The 24,276-nt window shown below is 49.7% G+C and overlaps 1 pseudogene; it reads left to right on the top strand.

Moving 5' to 3' along the window:
- The window catches only part of LOC140850534 (uncharacterized), a 69,177-nt pseudogene extending 53,100 nt beyond the window's left edge, over nucleotides 1-16,077 (top strand).
- Nucleotides 16,078-24,276: the final 8,199 nt, after the last annotated feature.

Below are 24,276 nucleotides of genomic sequence, written 5' to 3'. Positions count from 1 at the left end.
ATCACCTTGCATCTGGTGTCCACTTGATCTGCACGGCGTGAGAATTATATCCCTACAATCCCAGAATTTGGGGAGCCATGGAGCCCTGAATGGAGTGAGATTATGTTCTAAGAACTACTCCTTCCCCACTGGCCTTAAGTAAAACGGAGAGAGAAAAGGCTTGTAAAACTAGAAAGCTGAATAAAGTAGCAAAGTGACAGAGACGTTTACCTCTGGAGGTTGAGGTCACAGGGCTTTTGTCTTGATTAGGGTAAAGAGTAGATAAGACAAGTCCAGTTGGCTTGTGCAACAAGAAGGTTCATTTACTGTCAGACAGTACACACCCAGACAGGAGTGCAGGTGACCTGAGAGAGGAGGTCCAGTTAAGGACCTTTTGGGTAGCTGTGGGGGTAAGGCATGCTGCATACAGGTGATTCCTAATTCCTTTGAAGTTTTGTCTTCAGAGTAGGGTTATTCAGGGGACTGTCTTGATCCAGATCTCAGCATTTTTTTATCCCCCTAGGTTCACTTACACTTCGGAGGTCTATCTCCGTCCTGGTTACAAGGTTCCTTAATTGATAGGGGGGCTGGAAGAAGCAGAACAGCATGTAGATGAAGTTAAAGTATAAAGTGGGCTTTTTCTAGGCTGGGTATATTTCACAGTGGCATGGCCCTCGTCCCATTTCTCTGCTCTGTCTCACTGCGAATGCAGAGAGTGGATTGAGAGGGTGTCTCAAAAACTTGGACTTTTGTTTGACAGTCAAAACTTCCTAGTAACATCCAGCTAGTTCTCATCTTGGTCACCAGAGGCAGCAGTGAATGGTTAAGGTGGGTGCTGTCACTCAGAAGTGGAACCTGCTGCTTAGACATTCTTTGTGCTCCAGTGTAGTCATAGCAGCAGAAAGTCTACTCATACTCAGGAAATTAAAATTCTAGATTTGGAAAATTTCCCCCTTAACTACACCCTATCGTGCTGCCTTGCAAGTGCTCAGACAGCCAGGAAGCATCTCTGGCGGAAGTGGAGCTTGTACTGCCCTGTTCGACATGGCAATGGGGAGTCGCTGGGCCACTTCCTCTTCCCTGTCGGGTTTTTCCAATCTGAACCCCGAGAGGAGTGGAACCCCTCGCATTGCAAAGCTGAGTGCAGACGACAGCTATTCAGCTGCTCGGACTCCAGGATTTTGTTCTTCGCAGGCCCCTGTGTGTCAGGCTGGGTGGTGAGGTGACAGCTGAGGCTGGGGGAGTGGAGAGTGGCTTTCAGGAAAACAGACTCCTGAGGCCATTTCTCCCATCTCTCTGCCCCATGTCCCTGGGGAGGAGGGCCTCCTCAGCCTTGGCATTATGTCGGAAGCCTTGACTGTATCCTCCTGAAAGGGATCGTCTTTGGTACAGATCAATGTCATGAGTAGGAAGGAAATTATGGTGGAAGTGGGGAGCTCTGTGCCTCCTCCTGCAGGCATTTTGAGTATGTGGGGACACCTGTTGTGATATAATGGTTGATGAAGGAAATATTTGGTAATTCAGACAACCAAAATACATTTCCTAGGTATTTTTGCTCCTCATCCACAGTTCCTGAAAATCCTTCTGAGCCATAACTGTCCAATGGGTGTCTTGTTAGGTTAATGCAGAGGCTTTGGGGCCCTATCCCAGGGTAGAGGCTGGCACCACGCTTGTGATTAGAGGATGGGAGCTCTCAGTCCTCAGCCCCCAGGGAAGAGGAAAGGGATGAGGGCTGGAGGTTGAATCAATAATGGCCAGTGATTTAGTCAGTCATGGCTCTGGAGTGAAGCCCTCACAAAACCCTATGAGAAGAGCACATCTCTTTCTCTCATCTCCTGTTTCTCTGTCAGAGCTTCCATGCTAGGGGAACCAGGTCGCCTGCACATGCCACCATGCCAGGCCTCAAGCACCCCAGGAGGATAGAAGCTCTTTTATTTGGGACTTTGCCATATGTGTGTGTTCATCCGGATGTTGTGTCCTTTATGGTACTCTTTGTTAAATTAGTAAACGTGAGTGTTCTCCTGAGCTTCTGAGGCACCCTAGCAACTTGGGCAGACCTAAGGGGGAGGTTGTTGGAACCCCCAATCTTAGCCTGCAGGTGGGAAGCACAGGGTAATTGCATGGGGCTTGCAACCAGGCTCTGGAGCTGGGGTGGAGGGCAGTCTTGAGGATAGAAATCTTACCCTGTGGAATCTGGTGTTGTCTCCAGGCAGATAGCCTCAGAATTGAGTTCTCAGACACCCTGCTGGTGTTTGAGAATTGCTTGGTGTTGTATGCATTGGAAACAGGTCCGGTATCCTGAAAGGAGTTACACTGCTGTGTATGAAAAACAACGCTGGGTCATATCATACCACTATTAATATTTTTAGGAACCTCCACACTGTTTTCCATAGTAGCTGCACCAATTTACATGGTCATCAATAGTGCGTGACTGTTCCCTTTTGTCCACATCCTCATAAACGCTTGTTATTTCTTGTTTTTTGGGTACTAGGCATTCTGACTGGTGTGAGGTCATAGCTTGTGAGTTTTTTTTTGTTGTTACCATTAGTGTACAATTACATGAGCAACCCTGTGGTTACTAGACTCCCCCCCCCATTATCAAGTCCCCACCCCATATCCCATTACAGTCACTGTCCATCAGTGTAGTAAGATGCTGTAGAATAACCAATTGTCTTCTCTGTGTTGTACTGCCTTTCCTGTGCTGCCACCCCACACCCAACACACACACATTATATGTGCTAATCATAATGCCCCCTTTTCCCCCTTCTCCCTCCCTTCCCACACATCTTCCCCAGTCCTTTCCCTTTGGTAACTGTTAGTCCATTCTTGGGTTCTGTGAGTCTGCTGCTGTTTTGTTCCTTCCGTTTTTGCTTTGTTCTTATACTCCACAGAGGAGTAAAATCATTCAATACTTGTCTTTCTCCACCTGGCTTATTTCACTGAGCATAACACCCTCTAGCTCCATCCATGTTGTTGCAAATGGTAGGATTTGTTTTCTTCTTATGGCTGAATGATACTAGATTGTGTATATGTACCACCTTTTTATCCATTCATCTACTGATGGACACTTAAGTTGCTTCCATTTCTTGATAAACATAGGGGTACATATGTCTCTTTCAAACTGGGCTCCTGCATTCTTAAGAGTAAATTCCTAGGAGAGGAATTCCTGGGTCAAATGGTATTTCAGTTTTTTGGTTTTCTGGGGAACCTCCATACTGCTTTCCACAATGGTTGAACTATTTGGCATTCCCATCAGCAGTGTAGGAGGGTTCCCTTTTCTCCACACCCTTGCCAACATCTGTTGTTGCTGGTCTTTTGAATGTTGGCCATCCTAACTGGTGTGAGGTGATAACTCATTGTGGTTTTAATATGCAGTTCTCAGATGATTAGCGATGTGGAGGATCTTTCCATTTGCCTGTCGGCCACAGGCTTCTTTGGAGAAGTGTCTGTTCAGATCCTCTGCCCATTTTGTAATTGGATTATTTGCTTTTTGTGTGTTGAAGTGCGTGAGCTCTTAATACATATTTTGGATGGCAACCCCTTATCGGATATGTCATCTATGAATATATTCTCCCATCCATAGGATGTGGTTTTCTTCTACTAATGGTGTTCAAACAGAATCTTATACCCCAGGCCATTTCATTCCAATTCTGACTAATTTTTTTTTTCCAGAACACCAACCAACGGAGGAAACTGGAATGAAGAGGAGAAGATGTGATACGGGAACATCGAGCCTAAGCTGAGAAGTGAGATGGTGTGGAGACTGGTGGGTGGTATCTTTCCATGTGCTGCTTTCAAGGGTCATAGGGAAAAAGGTTGCCAAGGAGATAAAGCCCGGGGTGTTGACGTCACCTGGTATTGGTGGAGCTACGTAGCCACTAGCCATTAATGGGAAGGCTAGCATGCGGCACTATTGTCTTTCCTGTGGAGTTAGACGTGCGGCGTCCCCCTTTTGCAGTTCATTCAGAGCCCGTGTGGGACTGTCCTGGCACCAGCCAGGGTGGACCTGAGAGCTCTGCCATTCCTGCTGGGCTGTCCCAGTATCTCTCTCAGAACAGAGCCTCAGCAGTGCTCCTGGTAGAGAGAGAGAGAATTGTGCTCAAGAGATGGGCAAGTTTTTTCTGTAGCTCCATGAGCATGTTCCTGATATTTATTTTGAGATCTCTTTCAGGAAGATTGATTTGAGTCCAGTTACTAGGTTCCTTTGACATTTCATATTTGTAGGTGGTGCCCTCTAGCTCCCAGCAGCTTTACTCTCTGGAGCTGCTCCGCCCTTGGGATGGCAGGGATCACAGGGGGATCAGCGCTGGTGCCCTCCCCCGCCTGGAGGATTGAGGTCTTTCCTGCTTCCTGGCCGCAGTGCCCGTCTCCACTGCCAGGGCCAGTTTGCGGAGCACACAGGGAGAAGCTGCCGTAGGTGGGGCCGTCCTCTTGCTGGCCTGGCGTGATGGTGGGAGCTGCTGGTTTGTAAGCCGGTGCTGGCGGGGAGGCAGGCTGTGTATCAGTCACAGCATGGCAGGGGGCTTCAGAGCTGCAAGGCCAGATGGGGGGTTGGAGCACCCGGAGCTCCTAAAAGTTCCCCTGCCTGCTGGGCAGAGTGCATCCAGGCAGTTTGGCGCACCTGTCCTTTCTCCTGAGTGGCAAGCTCTGTGGAAGCCTTGTCCCTTTAGCAGCTCTCTCGCTGTTAGGAAGTCTCTCAGAATGCCCCCCTTCCTTTTGTCCAACAGTGGCCGGATGTGGATCCCTGTGTTGTCCCACAAGTGGCTGGAATCTCAAGTCTCTCGAAGTCTTCTGCCTGCCTTCACTTTCCGACCCCACCGATCCTCCAGAGCGCACCATGTGTACGGTAGGTTTGTGCTCCCAGAGCACATCTCCAGGGCTGGGTGTTCGGCAGTCCTAGGCCTCCACCCCCCTCCTCGGTTCCATTTCTTGTCCTCCCCCCCATGAGCTTGGGTGTGGGAAGGGCTTTGGGGTCCCTCTGTATCGCGTCCCGCCACCTAGGGCGACGGCAGGATAACGATCACCGAAGGCCTGGTTCGTTAGGAATCTTTATTATGGGCCTCCGAGGATCCATCTAGGGAAAGGCAAAAGCAAAAAAACAACAACCACACCCACTTCCTCCAGGGCAGCAGCTTATATAGCATATCCCAACCAATCAGCTGACTGATCACGTGCCAGGTTCAGTCTTATTGGAAACATGTGAAAAGCATGCTATGAGCACAAGCATGGAAATGGGGACAAGCCAATCATGGAGACTTCCTTATGCGCTGAGCTGTAGGGCCAGGAAGGGTGGTGTCTAGGAAGCAGGCGCCATCTTTAGGGCGTTGTCCAGCTAGAGTGGGGCTCAGCCTCGGCCATAGGCCGGGCCCCTACACCTCTGGATCATGGCTTTGGTATGTCACCCTTCTCCTTGAGGTGACAGATAGCCCGCCGCAGCAGCCTTCTTCCCTGCTGCTCTTCCAGGATTTGGTGTAGTTGTTACATTTCCATATTGTACGTATGTATGTGGTCTTGGGAGGAGGTTTCTGCCTCGCCTGTCACGTGAGCTGCTGTCTTTAATCCCATCAACCCATCTTTTTTTTTTTTTTTAGTTTCACTTGTGTAGGGTACCTGCGCCCACCACTTCGGCTTGTAGTTTGTCTGTGTCCTTGGATCTCAAGTGACTCTCCTGTAAGGGAACACGTAGGTGGTCTTGAGTTTTCATCCCTTCTTTTAACCCTGTGTCTTTTGATTGGAGCATTTAAAGCCTGTCCTTTTATTCTGATAATTGAGAGCTGTGTCCTTATTGCACTTAAAAAATTTTTTTTTGTTATCATTAATCTACAATTACATGTACTGGGCTTCCCCCTTCACCAAGTCCCCCCCACAAACCCCGTTACAGTCGCTGTCCATCAGCATAGTAAGATGCTGTAGATTCACTACTTGTCTTTGTGTTGTACAGGCCTCCCCATGCCCCCCACCACACACATTACACATGGTAATCGTAATGCCCCCTTTCTTTTTCCCCGCCCTTATCCCTCCCTTGCCACCCACCCTCCCCAGTCCTTTTCCCTTTGGTAACTGTTAGTCCATTCTTGGGTTCTGTGAGTCTGCTGCTGTTTTGTTCCTTCAGTTTTCTTTTGTTCTTATGCTCCACATATAAGTGAAATCATTTGGTACTTGTCTTTCTCCACCTGGCTTATTTCACTGAGCATAATACTCTGTAGCTCTATCCATGTTGTTGCAAATGGTAGGATTTGTTTTCTTATGGCTGCTTATTGTACTTTTTAAACTGGATTTCATTCTTCCTTTTTGTTTGTAGTTTCACTCTGTGCTTTTATCATTGCTCTCCTGGTTATGAGCAATAGCTTTGTTTTAATCGATATGTATCTATATCTGTCTATCTATCTATCATCTATTATCTATTTAATCATCTGTCATCTTTATATCATCTATCCTTCTATCTATCTGTCTATCATCTATCTGTCTATCATCTATCCATCCATCCATCCATCTATGCATCTATCTGTCATCATCTTTTTGTCTGCCCATCTATCCTTATGTACAGAACAGTTAACAACATAGCTTATATGTCACTTCCCTACATTATGCTTCCAAAAATCTTGCAAGGTAACTAGGCCGTAGAGAGAGCACTGGGTTCACTGAGGCACTTGCAGGTCGTGTCAGCCATCAAAACCAGTAAATGGTGGTGCACGACTTCAACCCATATCTCTGTCCTCTGTCCTCTTTTACCTCCTCCTCACTTGCTGTCTGTATTTAGCCGCATTCGCTGACTAAGTGTCCCTGAAGACCACAAGTATCCTTCCTCTGGGCCTGTTGTAGACAGAAAAGTAAACTTGGTGCTTTGCTCACCACCATGTTTGAGGGACATCGGCGTCACTGCTGATAGGAGGAGGGTAAAAGGAAAGGAGCAACACACAGCAGCAATTCACCGGAGAATTCCGCTTTATTAGGGAAAGGTGCTGGGTTATATAGGAAGGGGCATGAGCTGATTGAGGTGTCACTTCTACGGGGCTGGTGGCTATTGGCTAGGTGCTGGGATTAGGGGAGGCGAGGGGTGAGTTTGTTATCTTATGGGTGGGGGCCCTTCATTCCCCCCTTTCTCCTCTATGGGGTTGTGGACGTTGCTTTCTCCCTGACTGCTTCCTGCTGAATGGGAGCGGAGAAGGGAGTGAGGGCTTGAGGACTGGGAGGAAAGGGTTGATAGGACTCCACACACTAAGGACGAGTAGATGTGGACTTCTTCAGGTTGGAAATCAATGAAGGTTCCCTGTAACCATAGGTCGAGGACTTGTTGACTCTAATGGTGCCAAGAGGATAAAGGTGCCAGAAGCCAGGCTTCTGCAGCCATTGTTTCCAGGAACAATTTCCAGTGGAGAGAGGGGTCCATCTCAGTGTGTGGTGAGGAGGTTACATGAGGGTGAGGGATCTTCTGTGGCTAAAAGCTGGTAGTTTCTGAGTAAAAGCTGGTTGAAAGTTTGATTAGAGATTTTTCCAACTTGGGATTTGATGAACTTTATTATACAGGGTAAGAAGAGACAGGCGAGAAGAATGATTATTATGGGGCCTGCAATGGGCCAGAGCCAGGTAAGGAGGGGGTTTGTTAGTATTGAAGAGAATGGGTTGGAATTGGAAGCAGAGTGGAGGCTGGAGTTAAGGTTGGTGAGTTTGGTAATGTCAGTTTCTACAATGCCGGATTCGTTGATGTAATAGCAGCACTCTTCTCGAAGGAAGACGCAGGTGCCGCCTGCCCTTTTCGGCTTTACGCAGATCTAAGGCCCGCCGGTTTTGAAGGGTGACCTTGGCTAGCAAAGTGACCTGTCTTTGGAGAGAGGCTAGGGAATCGGCGGTGGATGTCAGGGCCCCCTCAAGTTTGGCGTTGAGATCTCTAATTGCCCATAGAGAGTGACTCAAGGCTCCCGCTGAAAATCCTGCTCCAATGGCTGAGGTGGCTAGGGAAATACTGACCATAATGGGAAGGAAAGCAGCCCTTCTTGTGCGCAAGGGCAAGGGAGGTTGGAGCTCAAGGAATTCTGCCATGCTGTAAAGTGTAAGCTGTGGGATTAGGGTGGCGAGAATGCAGGGTGTGCTGGAGTTGGGAGGCAGTGAGTTGAAAAGACTGCCATTACACCAAAAGAAGTGTCCCGGTTGTGTAAAAGTCTTAGAGCCGGAGGTAGGGGTGTAGATAGAGAGGCAGTGAAGTGCGCTGGAGGGGGGGGTGGAGTTGGGCTTACACAGTGGTAGATGGTGGGATTATCTGCGTATTCTGGTTCCCATAGGGGTATGTCTGCCAGGGGGCGGAGGGGTTGTCCTTCTGCTTGGAAGGAGTAGTTGGAAATATTAAGGGGCACAACGGCCAACAGTGGGCGCTGTAGTGATACGCACAAGAAACAATTGGCGGTGTTGAGGGTGTGGTTGAGAAAGATGGTGGTGTCTTGAATGAGCTGTAACCAAGAGTAGGAGGAATAAGATGATGAAGAGGCGCTGTCAAGAGTTTGGATAATGACTATTTCAGAATGTCCGATATCTGATGCAACTTGAGAGATCTGGGAATGAGAGGGAACGTACTCTTAAGAGATATGAAGGGTACCGTGGGGGGTCAAGGACCGCCCGTAGTAAACTGAGGCTGTGACTCTGGCGGCCCATCGAGAGTCTCAGGGATCTGGGATTGATTAGGACAATAAGCTGTTGGGATATTTTATGAAACGGTTGGAGGAGTAATACTGTGGGTACTGGGAGTTACTCATGTAGTGAATGAGGCAAGACCAGTAGGGACATCCCCCGTAGGTGTCTGGCCATCGCCTGCAATAGGCTTGTTTTTGGTCATAGAGGAAGCAGAGGAAGGGAGAATAAAGGTAGCTGCTAGTGAACACTTCGGTGGAGGGAGGAAAGTGGAGGTATAAAGGCTCGGAGCAGCCTTTCAGAGGGCAGTCTGATGTGGCAATGAGGGCAGTAATTTTTGTTTGATGCTGTGTGTAAGTCTGTCTGACTGAATCGCCATACAAAGGAGGCTGGGGTGGCGGGGAAGACAATAGAAATGAGGAAAAAAAGAGCGGGGGAGCAGTAAAGGAGGAAAAAGTCATGATTCGGGTATTGATGGCAAAGGGGGTGAACGGGATTTTGGAGGTAAGAGGACAGTAAGGTCAGGAGTCTGGAGGTATGGAGAGTCTGTAAACTTGTAGGTTAAGAGGTCCTTTAGGTGAGGTGGGGACAGAATGGTAAGGGGCGCCCTGAATGTTAGTTTATGAGCTTCTTTCTGCAAGAGCTGCCCAGCGGCTAATGCCCGTAGCAGGGGGCCCATCCCCAAACTGTGGGGTCTAATTGCTTGGAGAGATAAGCTACTGGGGCAAAGGATGGGCCATAATATTGACCTAGGACTCCTAGAGCTTGACTGGACCTCTCATGAATGTATAATGAGAAGGGCTTCGACAAATCAGGAAGATGGAGAGCTGGGGCTTCCACAAGGGCTTGACGGAGCTTAATGAAGGGGTGTCGGGGTGAGGATGATAATGGTTCTTCAGGGGGGCCATTGCTGAGGTTGTATAGGGGTCTTGCCAACAGGGAGAAGTTAGGGATCCACGCTCTAAAATACCTAGCCAGGCCTAGAAAGGAAAGGATTTCTGTCTTGGTTTTTGGGAACGGGCAGGTCAGAGAGGAGCCGTTTTCTCTCTAAGGTAATGGACTTTCTTTGTTGAGATAGAAGGAATCCGAGGTAAGTGACAGAAGGGGAAGAGATTTGAGCTTTGATGGGGGATACCTGGTAAACTATGGAAACTAGAAGGTTAAATAGGGAGGCAGTGTCAAGTTGAGACTGTTCCCACGAGGGACTGCAGAGTAGAAGATCGTCCATGTATTGTAATAAGGTGGACTCGGAGTGATCATGATGAAACTGTTTGAGGTCCTGAGACAGAACCTGTCCAAAAATATGGGGACTATCTCGGAAGCCTTGTGGCAAAACTGTCTAAGTGAGTTGTTCAGAATGTCTTGTGTATGGGTCCGTCCAGGTGAAGGTGAAAAAATCTTGGGAGGAGGGGTCCAGAGGGATAGAAAAAAATGCATCCTTGAGATCTAGTACTGAGAAGTGGGAGGCCTAGGCAGGGATCTGCGATAAAAGGGTGTATGGATTTGGAACTAAGGGATGGATAGGGATGACGGCCATGTTGATGAGGCGAAGGTCTTGGACAAGGCGGGAATATCCGTTGGTTTTTTTAAAGCTAATATGGGGGTGTTAGATGAGGAGTGAGTGGGTCTGAGGTAATTTTTGTTTGAGATCTTGAATGATGGGTTGGAGGCCTATGAGGGCTGAAGTGGTTAGGGGGTATTGGGCCTGACAGATATACTGAGAGGGGTCACGTCATTTGATAGAGGCAGGAGGACATAGAGCCACGGAGGGGCTGGTAATGTCCCAAACTTTGGGATTTACAGGGTGTATGAGGGTGGAACCAGAGCTTTCATTGGGTAGAGGGCGGTCGTCGGCTATGAGGGCCATCAAAAAGGGAGTACTGGGGGCTGTGGGAGTGGATATAGTTATGGAAACGTGGAGGAGGGAAAGGATGTCCCGTCCTAGTGAAGGGATGGGACACTGGGGCATAACCAGGAAGGAGTGGGAGAAAGGTATGGGATTGTCTTGGATTGTGCATAAAAGGTGGGGGGGGGGGTTTAATGGGAAAATCTGTTTACCTCCTACCCCGACTATAGGAGTAATGGCAGGTGTGGTAGGGCCCCGGTATTCTCGCAAGACTAGAAGGTGGCTCCTGTATCTAGGAGGAAGGAGATGGGGTGACCGTCTACTATTAAAGTAACCCTGGACTCCTGTTTGGTGATGGAAATGGTCGGGTGAGAAGCCCCTGGGCTCCGTCAATCTTCTTCTGCCATCCCCACTATGGCGGGCTTAGGATGGGGGTTGTTTGTCCAGCCTCCCCTTTGGGTGACTGGGCAATCAGACCCCCAGTGGCCCTTTTTGTGGCATCTGGGGCATAGGGTGGTAGGAGATCTCGGGGAGGGGCATGCCCTTGACCAATGTTGTTCTTGTCCGCACTTGAAACAAGCTCCTGGGGGGCGCTTGTTTGTAGAGGGGTGCCCAGGTTGTGGTTTTATCAGCTGGGCCAACATTTGGAAATTGGCCTGATCAGCCTTTTGTTTACGGCGTTCTTTCTCCTCCTCCCGGTTATGGAAGACTTTAAAGGCCACTGTTAGGATCTCAGTCTGTGGGGTAGTGGGGCCCTGTTCTAACTTTTTGAGTTCAGCTTTAATGTCGGGGTAGCTTTAAGCTAGGAAGTATGTCATAAGGACATGTCTTCCGACAGGCATTTCTGGGTCCAGGCTGGTATACTGTAATAGGGCTTGAGTGAGTCTAAACTCAGATGGAGTTTCCTCCCTCCTTTGAATTATGTCTTGGAGCTTTTGAAAATTGACTACTTTACGAGCTGCCTTTTTCAGACCTGCTATTAGGCAGGAGGCGAAAATATCTCGAGAGCGGAGACCCACGGCGGTGATATAATCCCAGTGTGGGTCTTGTTCATGGACAGCAGTGGGGCCAGGGGGATAGGTGGGGTCAGTCCTGTGGGTTTCGGTAGCGTGCATTTGGCCAAAGTCCCAAACTCGTCTACGCTCTTCAGGGAGGAGGGTATTGGCCAGGAGCATGAAAATGTGATGATGTGTGAGGCTGTATGACTGGAGGGTCCATTGAAACTCCCTGATACATGTCGTGGGATCAGTGGAAAAGGAGCCTAGGCGTTTCTCAAGTTGGGCTAAATCTCTTAAGGAGAAAGGGACGTGAATGTGCACGATGCCTTTGGATACTGCTACCTCCTGGAGGGGGGGGGCGATAATTTTGGGAGGCCCTCAGGACCAAGTCTGAGGGGGGGGACTGAAGGGTTCTGGCTCAGTCTGTGGGGGAGAAACAGGTGATGAGGGCAAAGATGGAGGAGGCCCCCGGGGACCTAGTTAAAGGGGGGCTGAAAGGCTCAGGCTCAATCCACGGGGGAGGGGCAGGTGAGGGGGACGAAGGCGGAGGAGGGGAGGAAGGGAGAAGGGCTGTTGTAGGAGAAGGGGAAGGGAGTGACCGGGAGGCTTGGTGGTGGTGGTGGAGGAAAGGGGAGGGATGGGCGGGAGGCTTCTGCCAGGAGAGACGGCTTGCAGGCTATGAGAACTTGGTGGGAGGCGGGGTGGGGAGGAGGAGGCGGCAGCGGCGAGGGGGCGGGGGGAGGAGGCAGAAAGCTTCAATATAGGGAATCTCCTTCCATTTTTTCAGGCGCTGGCAGTAGTTAAAGAGATCACGAGTGATGTTAGGATCAAGAGTTCCCCCTGCGGGCCATTGGTTGTGATTGTCTAGGGGGTATGTCGGCCAGTCTTGGGAGCAGTATTTATGGAGAAGTTTTGGTTTTATATCAGGCGTCAGGGAGAGGGTAGCCAGATGCTTGAGCAGGCATTCAAGAGGTGAAGTTTCAGGGAGGGATGAGGAGGCTTCCAAGGCTAAAGGACAGAGAAGGAGACATGGGAAGACGATTGGAGATCCTCGGACTGGGGGCAGACTGCAGGGAGACAAAGGGCGTCCCCGATGATCCTTGGTGGTCTGCGGAAACTCGTATACGAGTTGGAGTTTCTTAGGAAGTGTGGGTCGTCACCCAGACTTCCCTAAGAAGGCAGAGTGCCGGAGTCAACGGGGACCTAGTACTAGGAATTTTCGGCAGAAGGAATGGAAGGAGGAGGCGGAAAAGTGAGCGTTCTCATCCGCAAAGGAGTCACCTCGTGTATGGCGGTTGGAGGAGAGGGGCCTGAGGGTCCACCGCAGCCGTGAAGGCCTGAGGCGGGGAGAGTTCCCTCCTTGTCCCCGAGCTTCAGGGCCTTTCCGGACGATCATGGTCAATGGCGCTGCGATAGCTCGGGGAAGAGCGGCCAGCTTCGGGGGAAAACTTACCCAAAGGCCAGAGAGGAGTGGTGAGTGTGAGGAGCCAGCACCGGAAAAAGAGGGCAAGGGCAAGCTGCTGCTGGTGTCGGTGGGGAAGACAGGGCCCAGTTGGGGTGTCCCGTCCCATCTCCCGGGTTTTGGCACCAGTGAAAGGAAGGAGCGACACAGCAGCAACTCACCAGAGAATTCCACTTTATTAGGGAAAGGTGCTGGGTTATATAGGAAGGGGCATGAGGTGATTGTGGTGTTACTTCTACGGGGCTGGTGGCTATTGGCTAGGTGCTGGGATTGGGAGGGGGGCGAGAGGTGATTGGGCTTCAGGTGGTGCCGGCGGGAACTGAGGACCCTCCCCCCCCTCCCCGAAGAGAAGCCGGAAGTTCACCATCTTATGGGTGGGGGCCCTTCAGAATCAACACAAATCAGCAGAATCAGATATGAGAATGGAAAAATCACGACAGACTCCACTGAAATACAAAGAATTAATAAAGACTACTATGAAAACCTATATGCCAACAAGCTGGAAAACCTAGAAGAAATGGACAACTTCTAGAAAAACACAACCTTCCAAGACTGACCAAGGAAGAAACACAAAAGTTAAACAAACCAATTACGAGCAAAGAAATTGAAATGGTAATCAAAAAACTACCCAAGAACAAAACCCCCGGGCCGGACGGATTTACCTCGGAATTTTATCAGACACACAGAGAAGACATAATACCCGTTCTCCTTAAAGTTTTCCAAAAAATAGTGTTTGCAACTCTTGACTTTATCTTCTGCGATTCTCCAGTTCCTGGATGAACTTCAGCCTCAAAATCCCCAAAACACACAGGTTCAAACATTAAAACAGAGCTTAGACATTAACAAAAATTGGAGCTCCCTTTTGAGAATGAGTCCTGGTGAATGGAGGAGGAACATAGCAGAGGGAGGCAGGTGGAGGGGAGCAGTTCTGTATGATCCTGTTCATGACGCCAGCTGTGTCGGAGGCAAAATTCAGTGGATTCAAGCTCCTCTACCTTCAAGTTGTTCGATTAAGCCCAAACTAATGAGCTGGAAACAAAACTCACAACAATATTTCAAATATTTATATCAGAAATTTATAGAACAGGGGAGGAGGTGCCTAGTTTAAAGAGTCTGGGTTCTGTCAGCTGCCCTGTCCTGTGAAGGGACGGCAGAGATGTGAGCACTGCACTCACCGCACCTAGAATCTCACCGAGAATTTTTTCCTGGATTCCGCTCTCCCTGGCATTAATCATTAACCTTTTCTTGTAGTAAGGAAGAGTCTAAAGAGCGAAATATTTCTCAAAGTAACATTAAAATATTTTATAAAAACTATTCTCATATGTTGTATGATTCTATTTTTATGAAATACTTGGAATAAGTTAATCCACAGAGACAGAAAAACAGATTAGTTGTTTCCAGGGACTGGGATAGGGAGGAATGGAGAGTAACTGTTTAATGGGTTGGGTATGAGGTTTCACTTTAGGGTAATGACAATGTTTTGAAACTACATAGAGGTGGTGGTAGTAGAATGTGTGGAATATGCAAAGTGCCACTGAATTATGTACCTTAAAATGGCCACTTTTGTTATGTGAATGTCATCTGAATAAAAATAATAATTCCCAGAAGAATAGGAAAATGGGTGAGGTTACGTAAGTACTGACTTAATTCTCTTATTATTGCATGTCATAATGAGAGAGTGAAAAAGAGTATACAAGGTATTTGATGAAAGAAATAGTTCCACTTTTACCAGGTCTCAGAGCTCCAGTGTGTACTTCATAGGTATTTCTAAAAGGTAAATTAGTGTTCAGCTTATACATCATATATTAGAATTAATTTAAGTTTGGATATCCAAAAGCCCTCCTTCAAAATGTACTGAGTTGGCTTGAAACAAGGCAGTCCTTTTATACCAAAAACTTAGGCAGGTGGCATTCACCATTCTGTCTTCTCTGCTCTTACAGAGAAAGAGAATCAGGTTTATCGCCCCAAAAAAGCACAGACACCACAGCGCTTCCAATGGAAGGGCAGATCCTTGTAGTGTTTCTCTGTGAAGGGATAACACGTGCTGTTTTGTTGGGTTCATCATAATCCATTGCTTGAGAAAAGAGCACGGTTGAAAAGAGAAGAGAAAGAGGAAATGGGGAAGATTTAACATTGAGTGGCATGTCCTGGGATGTATGTGAAGGCTCCAGGGCAGCTGTAATGTATATCGTGCATAGGAGGGCATTGACTTTATTTCTAATGAAACAGTTGTTTTGAATGTGGGTCATAGGGTACTACAAGTGTTACAATTGGTCAGAAAAGTTAAACTAGTCAAGTGGGATGAGTCCTGGGATGGAATTGTGATTCAAGTCAAACCAGAAATTGGATGGGGGAAGAAATGCTAGTTAGTTGAAATATATCTTGATCTTCTGAGAAATCTATTTTTTTCCATTTAACCTGTCTATATCCTTTATAGTCCAGAACACATGAAAGTTTTAAAATGTTCCATTTGTAAGAGGATATAAGGTGTTTTATTTCTGCTTAAATGCAATTATCTTTTTTTTCTTTTACCTTTTCAGTTTTACTTTTTATTTTACCTTTTATTATCATTTCATGTGTTTACAAAACAAAGCCACGCTACAAAAGAACCTCTAAATCATGTGTTTTCTTTCAGGTATCCAAACCTGGAAGCCTTTGCTGTCGATGTCAGGCTTGTTTTTGACAACTGTGAAGCATTTAATCAAGATGATTCTGATACAGGCAGAGGTGGCCACAGTATGAGGAAGTATTTTGAGAAAAAGTGGACACTCTCAAAGTGAGCCGAAGCTACAATAATGTCTTTTTTCCTTTTCAATAAGAATAAATAAGACCAGCAATGTCAACTATATTTCACATAAATGTGCAAGGCACACGCATAATGACTTTTTTCTTAGTAAAAGCGTCACACACAAAAGCAGTATCAGAAGAATGATACCATTTTAAAGGCTTCACTCCTACAATAACCAAGGCCCTTGGTTATTGGTTTGTGTGATTTATCAGCTAATTGAGGTAGAACAGGGAAGCACACCCGAAGAATTTTCAAAGGTAAGGGTGTTAGAGTAACAGCAATTAAAATATATCAAATCGCACTGAACATTCAACACCAGAGCTCTAATGTGGGAGATGGTTCTCCTTTCCCTCTCAATAAATATCTACTTTTCCTTTTTTTATTTTTTAGTGAATGTATTTAAGTTTATGAATTATTCATGATTAAACCACATTCAGAATCTTCGTTTTCTGTGTGAAAAGGAGGAACTAGAAAATTGCTTTAAATCTTGAAAATACAAGGAATCTTTTAGGAGGAGTGTCTCTGAGCAGGACGGACCCCTCGTGGCCAGGCCTTTTCCTCAGGTGTCCCGGCCCTCCTAGTGCTGAGTGGCCCTGGACCTGCCCTGGTGGTGGGCCCCACAGTGGGTGGGCGTGGATTCTCAGGGCAGGAGCGCGCACAGACCCAGGGGCACCAGGAGCCAGGCTGGCTGTTTCCCGCCTCCCTCCCAGTCTGCTCCCTGGGATGTCTGTGGGGCAACTAGCCCTGTCACTGTGCCCCCCATGCCTGCTGAGAGCCCCCCAGAACAGACAGGGTCCTTTGGGGTTGCCAGTGGGTTGAGGTCTCCACACCTCTCTGGGGCCTTGTCTCACTGTGGCTGCAGGAGTTCTGGGGTTGGCTGAGGTCACCACCACTCCTGCCCCACCCGCCATCTTCTTCTCTGCCCCCTCCACTTAGGCCCATCAGCTCCACACCTTCACCCCACCCAGTCCCCTTTTCCCTCCCCTCTCTGCCCTCCCCTCCCCCTTCCCTCCCTTCACCCTCCATTCCCCCTGTGCCCATGGGGGTCCTGTGCTCATGGGGAGTCCTGCCCATGGGCCTCTGTTCTCATGGGGGACCCTCTGCTCATGGGGCCCTGTGCTCATGGGCTGTATTTTCATGGGGGGTTCATGTGCCTCAGCAGCTCGTTTGGGGAATATGGCTTTTGTTTTTTGGTCAGGCTTTAATCCCCCCTGGTTGCCGGACCTGGGGTTGGGGAGGCATGTGTCCCACTCCAGTCCCCATCTGCAGCCCCACATCCCTGCGTTGTCCCTCTGTCCCAGGTCTGAGGCCTTGATTTGGGGAGCAGCTCTGGTGTGAACAGTGAGAAGACCTCTGGGCCCTTTTTACACCTCTGTGCGAGTTGGGGCCATTGCAGGCTCATCAGAGCCTGGTGGGGGTCCGCTGGTGTGCAGAGCCGTGGGGTCACCCATGTCAAGCAGCTGGTTCATTTCAGGGTTTTTAGCATCTCTTCCAGGTCGGGCCCCCTCCAACTCAGCCAAGCCCCTCTCCTGCATTTGCCTTCATTTGGGGCTGGATCACACATGACAGTGGGCTCCTGGCAAAGATACTCACTCCAGGTACACCTTCCACATGTCCTGCTCTCCCCACTCCAGGTGCTGGCATTTAGCAAAATCCACAGCCCTTTCCTCTGAAAGCCTTAGAGCTTCTGCCCCAGACAGTAAAGCCACGTTACAGTAAGGTTTGTTTCCACATTTACTAGGAAGAGAAAGTACAATGTGAACTTGGCCATAAAGAAAGAGTATTTTTAATTGTAGTAAAAAGCATAAAACAAAATGTACCCTCCCAGCAGTATTTAAGCACATTTTAGGACCATTGACACTATCCTACTGTTGGGGAACAGATCTCCAGAACATTGTCATCTAGTAGAGCTGAACTCTGGCCCCATGGAACTGCTCCCCACTCCCCTCCCCAGACCCTGGCAACCTGCCCCTGCTTTTGTTTCCATGATTTTGATGATGGCAGGTATCCCCTATGAATGAAATCATACAGGACTTGTCTCTCTGTGTCCAGCTTGTTACACTCAGCATCATGTCCTCATGTTGTGACATGTGATGGGATTTCTTTCTTTAAGGCTGAACAGTGTTCCACTGTGGTTGGGCTGTGTTTCCTTTGCCCATTTGCCAGCGGACACTTGTGTTGCTTCCACCGCTTGGCCACCACTGTGAATAATGCTGCAGTGAACATGGCTGTGCAGATGTCTCTGAGATCCCGCTTCCAGTTCTTTTGACATGTACCCAGAAGTCTCATTGCTCGGTGATGATGGTAATTGTATGCTCAGTGTTTTGAGGAATCGCCGTACTGTCTTCCACAGCAGCTGCACCATTTTACATTCCTGCCAGCAGTGCACACGGCCTCCAGTTTCTCCACCTACACTTGTCTTTTGGTTTTTGATAGTGGTTATCCTACTGGGTGGAAGACGCATCTCACTGTGGTTTTGGTTCGCTTTTCTTCATGATGACAGGTGTTAGCACCTTTTCATATGTCTGTTGGCCAACTGTGCTTCTCATTGGACAAATGTCTCTCTGGTCCTTTGTCCACATTACAGGTAGGCTGCCTGGGCTCCCTGTGTCTCCTGCGGGTCTCCTTCCCACTGAGCAACTTGTTTCCACTGTGCAGAGCTTCTCAGTTCGCTGTGACCTCCTTTGTCTAGTGTTACTGTTACTTGTGCTTAAATGTCCTTTTGATCACCTGAGATAAAGGCAGGTGTGACTGCACCAAGTTCATCACGTTCATCCCAAAGGAATCGACACCATTAAGTAAGAATGCCTTATCAAGCATGAACATACAATGTTTGCTGAGAATTTCTGTTGTTTATTTTGACATAATGATAGCCTTTTAGACGGGCAACAATAGGTCACCAACAGATCTTATGCATCGTCCATTCACAGTCCCCAAGTCTCAGCATTTTATGTTATCTTTTTACTGCATCAGAGCACAGAGGAGGGCATGCTGTCTCCCTGGCTATGTTTTCATGTCTGCAATAACACATTACATAATCCAGATGGCTTCTAACAGCAGACATTTATCTTCTTTTGGTTCTGGAGACCACACGTCCAAACTCAAGGTGTGGGCAGGGCCACGCTCCCTCTGCTGGCTCCAGGGGAGGCTCCTTCTGGCTTCTTCTAGCTCCTGGGGGACTCCGGGTGGCCCTGTGAGTGTGGCCACATCCCTCTCGTCTCTGCCTGTGTGTCCACATGGCTTCTCCTCTCTGGGTCTCTCCTCTTCTGACTCCTATAAGGGCACCAGTCGTAGATTACTGGCCACCCTCATCCAGGATGACCTCATCTCAGATTTTGCACTTAGTCCCATCTTCAAACACCCTTTTCCCAAATAAGGTCCCATTCACATGTTCTGGGGGAATATCTTTTGGGGCCCAGAAAATGATGCTTTATTTTAGGAGATGACCAGGACCCTATATTGACTGGCACTGCCAGCAACTGTGGGATGGTGGTGGGGGCAGAATGAGGACCCTGGCAGCACCTTTGATGGGAGGGATCAAGGCTGGGCTCAGTCAGAAAGTGACTTTCTAACTTGAGGCCCATGAAAGCACTTAGGCCACCCTTTCCCTCAGCAAAAGGGACCTAGCGCTGAGTCCAGAGTAGTTACCTCAGGAAGCATCTTATGGAATCTTGCCATTAATAGCATTATTGTACCAATAATTATAGGTATAGAAGAATCAGTCACTGGACAAAATGACAGCACTGTCACCTTAGGCTCAGCAAGGCTGAAGCAGGAGTGTTTGAAGCCAGAAAGCTTGGACAATTGAGAAAGATGGTTGTCAAGGAAAGGGAGCCCAGGCCTGTTAAGGTTGTCAAGGAAATTTCTCAGAGCAGAAGGCAGGAATTGGGGAGCTGGACTCCCTGTGGTCCTCCTAAAGGTGCCACTGCTTTTAAGCAACATTATCTGAATTATGATCTGAGAGTCATCTTTTCAGTGTGGGCTGTGGTTTCAGAACTGTGGGTTAAATCAAGCCTTATTTTCTGTTACAGTTGGAGACAGGCTTGCAAAGCACCTTTCTTTTCAGGGCCAAAGACTGCTACTGCAACAGAGCGTGCCAGCACAGGAGGGGCTGAGAGGTCAAGGACCACTCCCTCCACATGAGCGCCTGGGGCAGGTGGGTCTCAGAGTCCCGCTGCATCCATCTTGTTTTTCCTTCTTCCTCCAGGCTGGAGGGTTCCCCGCCAGCAAGGGGTATAGGGCTGCCAGGGTGACCATGTGTGAACCGCATCCTTCATCCTAAGACCTGGGCTGGCAGAGGCCCTCATCAAGCCCACCCACTTCCTCATAGGAAACCTAGAGACATGGTGCCCACCCTGCTGGTGGGGATGGGCTGGGAAGTGCAGTGTAGACACCAGCAGAAAAATGGAAACAGGCACTGGCCAGCAGCTGCAAGGCTCCCCCACAATGGGATCACCTGGATGCACATGCAGTCTTGGGGGCTGTGAGCTACACATTACTATGGACTCCAATGTTCACTGCTCTGGAAGTCCAGTTTTTCCAGGACGCTTCCAAAATAAAGTCGTGACTTTTTGGGTCTGTGCAGATCCAAGCAGACACTGGATGCCAGGTGGCACAGGCTTCAGGAGTTAGCAGGGGATGTTCCATATGCTGAGCAGCAGTTCAATGAGCTCCCCATTATGTCTCCGTTCTTCCTTACTCTCTGCTGCCTGCAAGGCAGCTGTCATTCCCTGATACTCAGGTTTTAATGAATTCCTTCCTCACCTGGAACTCTGACTTCCCTGCATCCGCAAACCAAATTCCTCCCCAACAGGAGTGACAGAGATAGCTTGCATTAGCATCGAGGAGTTGGTGTAACAAAGTACCACAAACATAGGAAATCAGTGCCTCACTAAAGCGTGAACTGGAGGCATTGGCAGGATGGGGCTTTCTAAGGGCTTGCAGGGAGAAGTGTGGGTGCCTCTGTGCTCCCTGTGGGACCACTGGGTGTTCCTGGGCCTATAGAGGGTCATCTCATTGAGTCCCCCCATTATCCTCCCCCTATATTTGCCCGTGTGTGATGGGTGGAGGCCAGACTGCAGCAAGGCTGGGACTAGAGCACCCAGGCTACGAGCACTTTGTTGCCATTCTCTGGAGGACCGGGAAGAGCACACTGGGGTGCACACTCTGGTGTGGTGTAACTGCAAAGACAGGGCTCTCGAGTAGCTTAAGCAAGGCGCTAATGTGCTGGAGGGGCCACGGACACCTGGAGAAGCAGGGAACCGTGCAGAGCCGAAAGGAAGGGCCGATCTAGGCCTGGAGCTGGGGGCACTGGCTGGGGCACCGGGCCGCCTCCGCCTGCTCCTTTTCTGCTTGGTCCTCAATGCAGAGCGTGTGTACACCGTTCGTGCAGCCGCTGCAGGGACTGCGCACCTGGGGCTGCCTTGCAGAACAGGGAGAGTTGTCGGGGCGGGGCCTCATCTTGCAGAGTCGGGTTTGGGGGATGGAGAGTGCGGGGCTGGCGGTGGGTGCAAAACGCGGAAAGTGCTTATGCCGCTGAACGGAGCCACTAGACACGGTCAGCAGGTTAGACGGTTAAATGTCAGCACCATAAGCAGAAATTGCTCCTTGCTCGCTCTGGAGAATGACGGTACCCTAATGTCAGGCTCAGGCGCGAAGTTTGAGGGGCGAGGACATGGCACCCCGACCCAGTAGGGGAGGCATCGGGTCCCCGGAGCCACGCCTGTGGGGTCGAGATGCGCTTGCGGGCCTGTGAGTGGACGAACGGGAACCTGCACGTCAGGTCTCTAGTGAGCCGCCAGCCCTTCTCCATCTTTTTCCGTTATTTCCCGTTTCTCTCCGCCATTCTCCGTCTCTTTCCGTCAGTCTTCGTCGTTCCTCGCCTCTCCCCGTCAATCTCCGCCTTTTTCCGTCAGTTTCCGTCCCTGTCCGTCATTCCCAGTCTTTGCTGTTCTCCGTCTCTTTCCGTCAGTCTTCGTCACTCCTCGGCTCTCCCCGTCAATCTCCGTCTCTCTCCGTCAATTTTCGCCCCTGTCCGTCATTCTCCGTCTCTCTCCGCCATTCTCCGTCTCTTTCCGTCAGTCTTCGTCGTCCTTCGCGTCTTCCCGTCAATCTCCGCCTCTCTCCGTCAATTTTCGCCCCTGTCCGTCATTCCCCGTCTTTCTTCGCTATTCTCCGTCTCTTTCCGTCAGTCTTCGTCATTCCTCGGGTCTCCCCGTCAATCTCCGTCTCTCTCCGTCAATTTCCGCCACTGTCCGTCATTCCCCGTCTCTCTCCGCCATTCTCCGTGTCTTTCCGTTAGTCTTCGTCATCCCCCGCCTCTCCTCGCCAATCTCCGTCTCCGTCAATTTCCGCCTCTGTCCGTGATTCCCCGCCTCTGTCCGTCTCTCCCCGCGCAGGTCCGCCGGTGGCCGTGGCTCTCCGTAGATTCCTGTGTTCACAGGCGCACGGTTCGCTCTGCTCCTGGCGCGTCCTGCCTCTGTGCTGAGGCGCAGCAGCTCGTAGCCGGGTCAGCCGCCCGTTGCTGTCTGCGTGTCTGTCCCTTGTGCCCTGCAGCCTCCCCCCGGGGGCTCCCTTCCGGTCCGTCCCCGCGCCGCGCGGGGCTCCGTTACCTGCCGGCCCCCCTGGAGGGGCTCGGCTCGCTCCCAGCCCCCGTCGCCCGCCTGTCGCCGGCGGGCCGTTCCCCGTCCTGTCGCTGTGCCGCCTCCCCGCCCACAGCGCCTGGACTCAGGACAACTCCTGCCTTCCTCCTGCGGCTCCCTCACCCTCAGCCCCGTGCTCTTCGCCGGGCTCCTGGGCTGCGGGCGCCGGCGGAGCTACCGTCACCAGGGCGGCGGGGAGGGAATTCTAGGGGTCAGGGTTAGGGTGCGGGTTTGGGAGGGGTGGTAGGGTTAGGGTGCGGGTCAGGGAACAGGCACTGGTTAGGGTACGGGTTAGGGTATCTGTGGGAGCTGCATGTGCTCAGTGGACCACGCAGGGTGTGTGTGTGTGTGTGTGTGTGTGTGTGTGTGTGTGTGTGTGTGTGTGTGTGTGTGTGTGTGTGTGTGTGTGTGTGTGTGTGTGTGTGTGTGTGTGTGTGTGTGGGTGTGTGTGTGTGTGTGTGTGTGGTGTGTGTGTGTGTGTGTGGTGTGGTGTGTGTGGTCAGTCACAGTCTGCAATCTGAAAAGAAACACCTGCAGAGAGGCAACCTAGAGTTTAGTCGGGATTACATAATTTCAGTTTGGAGAGCGCAGATTCAGGTAGGTACCCAAATAGTGTTCCCAGTTGTAGGGTGAAAACAAGGGGTTCTATGAGAAAAAGGAAGGCGGGCAGTTAGATGAACTAAAAACAGAAAATAACTTTCTATGGGTGTCTTAACAAGCCGATCTACTCTGGGTTACATATTGGCCACTGAGTCTATCTTGTGGAAGTCCACATCCATCACATTTTTTCATCAGATGCCTGTCCTCTTGCTGGCCACTCAAACGATGGCTGTTTTGTGCATTCCAAACGTTTTGGCCCAGTTCAGACAAAGGTGGGTGAGGCGGTTTCTCGCCAGCTGCCGCTTCACCTACACTCTGACACGGCTCCGGTAGTGTCCGTCTTTCACAATGTTCACGCGCCTAGCTATGAAGATTTGTGTGTGGAGCTTCCCACATCCACACCAAGCTGCAGGTCTCCAGCCTGATCTATGATCGCATAGATCTTGTAACCTTCTCCCCTTGCTTACCGGTAACTTCCGCCTCCAACAGGGAGAAACCTGGCTCCGACTGTCACTTACGTAATCCACTGCTCATCCCAGATTACAGATGTAGTATTTTCAGGGTTGTCAGCAAGGACCTGCATCGAAATAGCTGATAAAACACAGTCTCCTATCTGTGTACAGTACATTTTCCCTTTAGTCTACAGATTCTGTTCATTTCCCAGTTTCCTTAGGTCTCATCACCAACAGTGAGCTTTCCCCCAGACATTTCTAATACAGTTAGATTCTTTGTTAAATTTTGTATTCCACCCTTGGACACTCTCACATCCTAACTGACTTAATTTGAATAGATTATGATTTAATTGTTGGGCTCTAAGGATCTATGGGTTTAGACAAACACATAGTGGCCAGTGTCCCTCACTGGAGGGTCCCATGGGACACTCCAGACTCCCCACCATGGGCCGTTTACCACCTCCGTAGCTGTGCCTTGTCTAGAGTGTCATGTACACGGGGTCTCACAGTGTGTGGCCTCTTCAGGTTGGCTCCTGTCACTTAGCATCATGCAAGCAGATTCACCCACGTCTCTGCACGGGTTGGCGGTTCCTTCCTTTCTGTTGCTGAATAGTTTCCATTCCTTGTGTAAGGGAGGCAGAATATCCCCCCTGCCCTTCTCGGTTCCTGCCTGAGACAGCTGCTCCGCCTGCCCACAGTAAAGAATGCTCAACAGGAGAAAAGTAGACAGAAATGTAATGACATGTATACTTCCCGAGTGCATGGGAGATACCCAGGAACGCTGAGTAGCTCCCCAAAATGACCCAAGTTACCACCTAAAAAGCTATCTTCAGCTAAAAACCAGAAAGGTGTTAGGGAAGGAGGGAAGCTAGGTTACTGGGAGGTTAT

Source organism: Manis javanica, chromosome 7, assembly GCF_040802235.1.
Source record: "Manis javanica isolate MJ-LG chromosome 7, MJ_LKY, whole genome shotgun sequence".
Lineage (NCBI taxonomy): Eukaryota > Metazoa > Chordata > Mammalia > Pholidota > Manidae > Manis > Manis javanica.
This window is presented reverse-complemented; position numbering and strand designations above follow the sequence as displayed.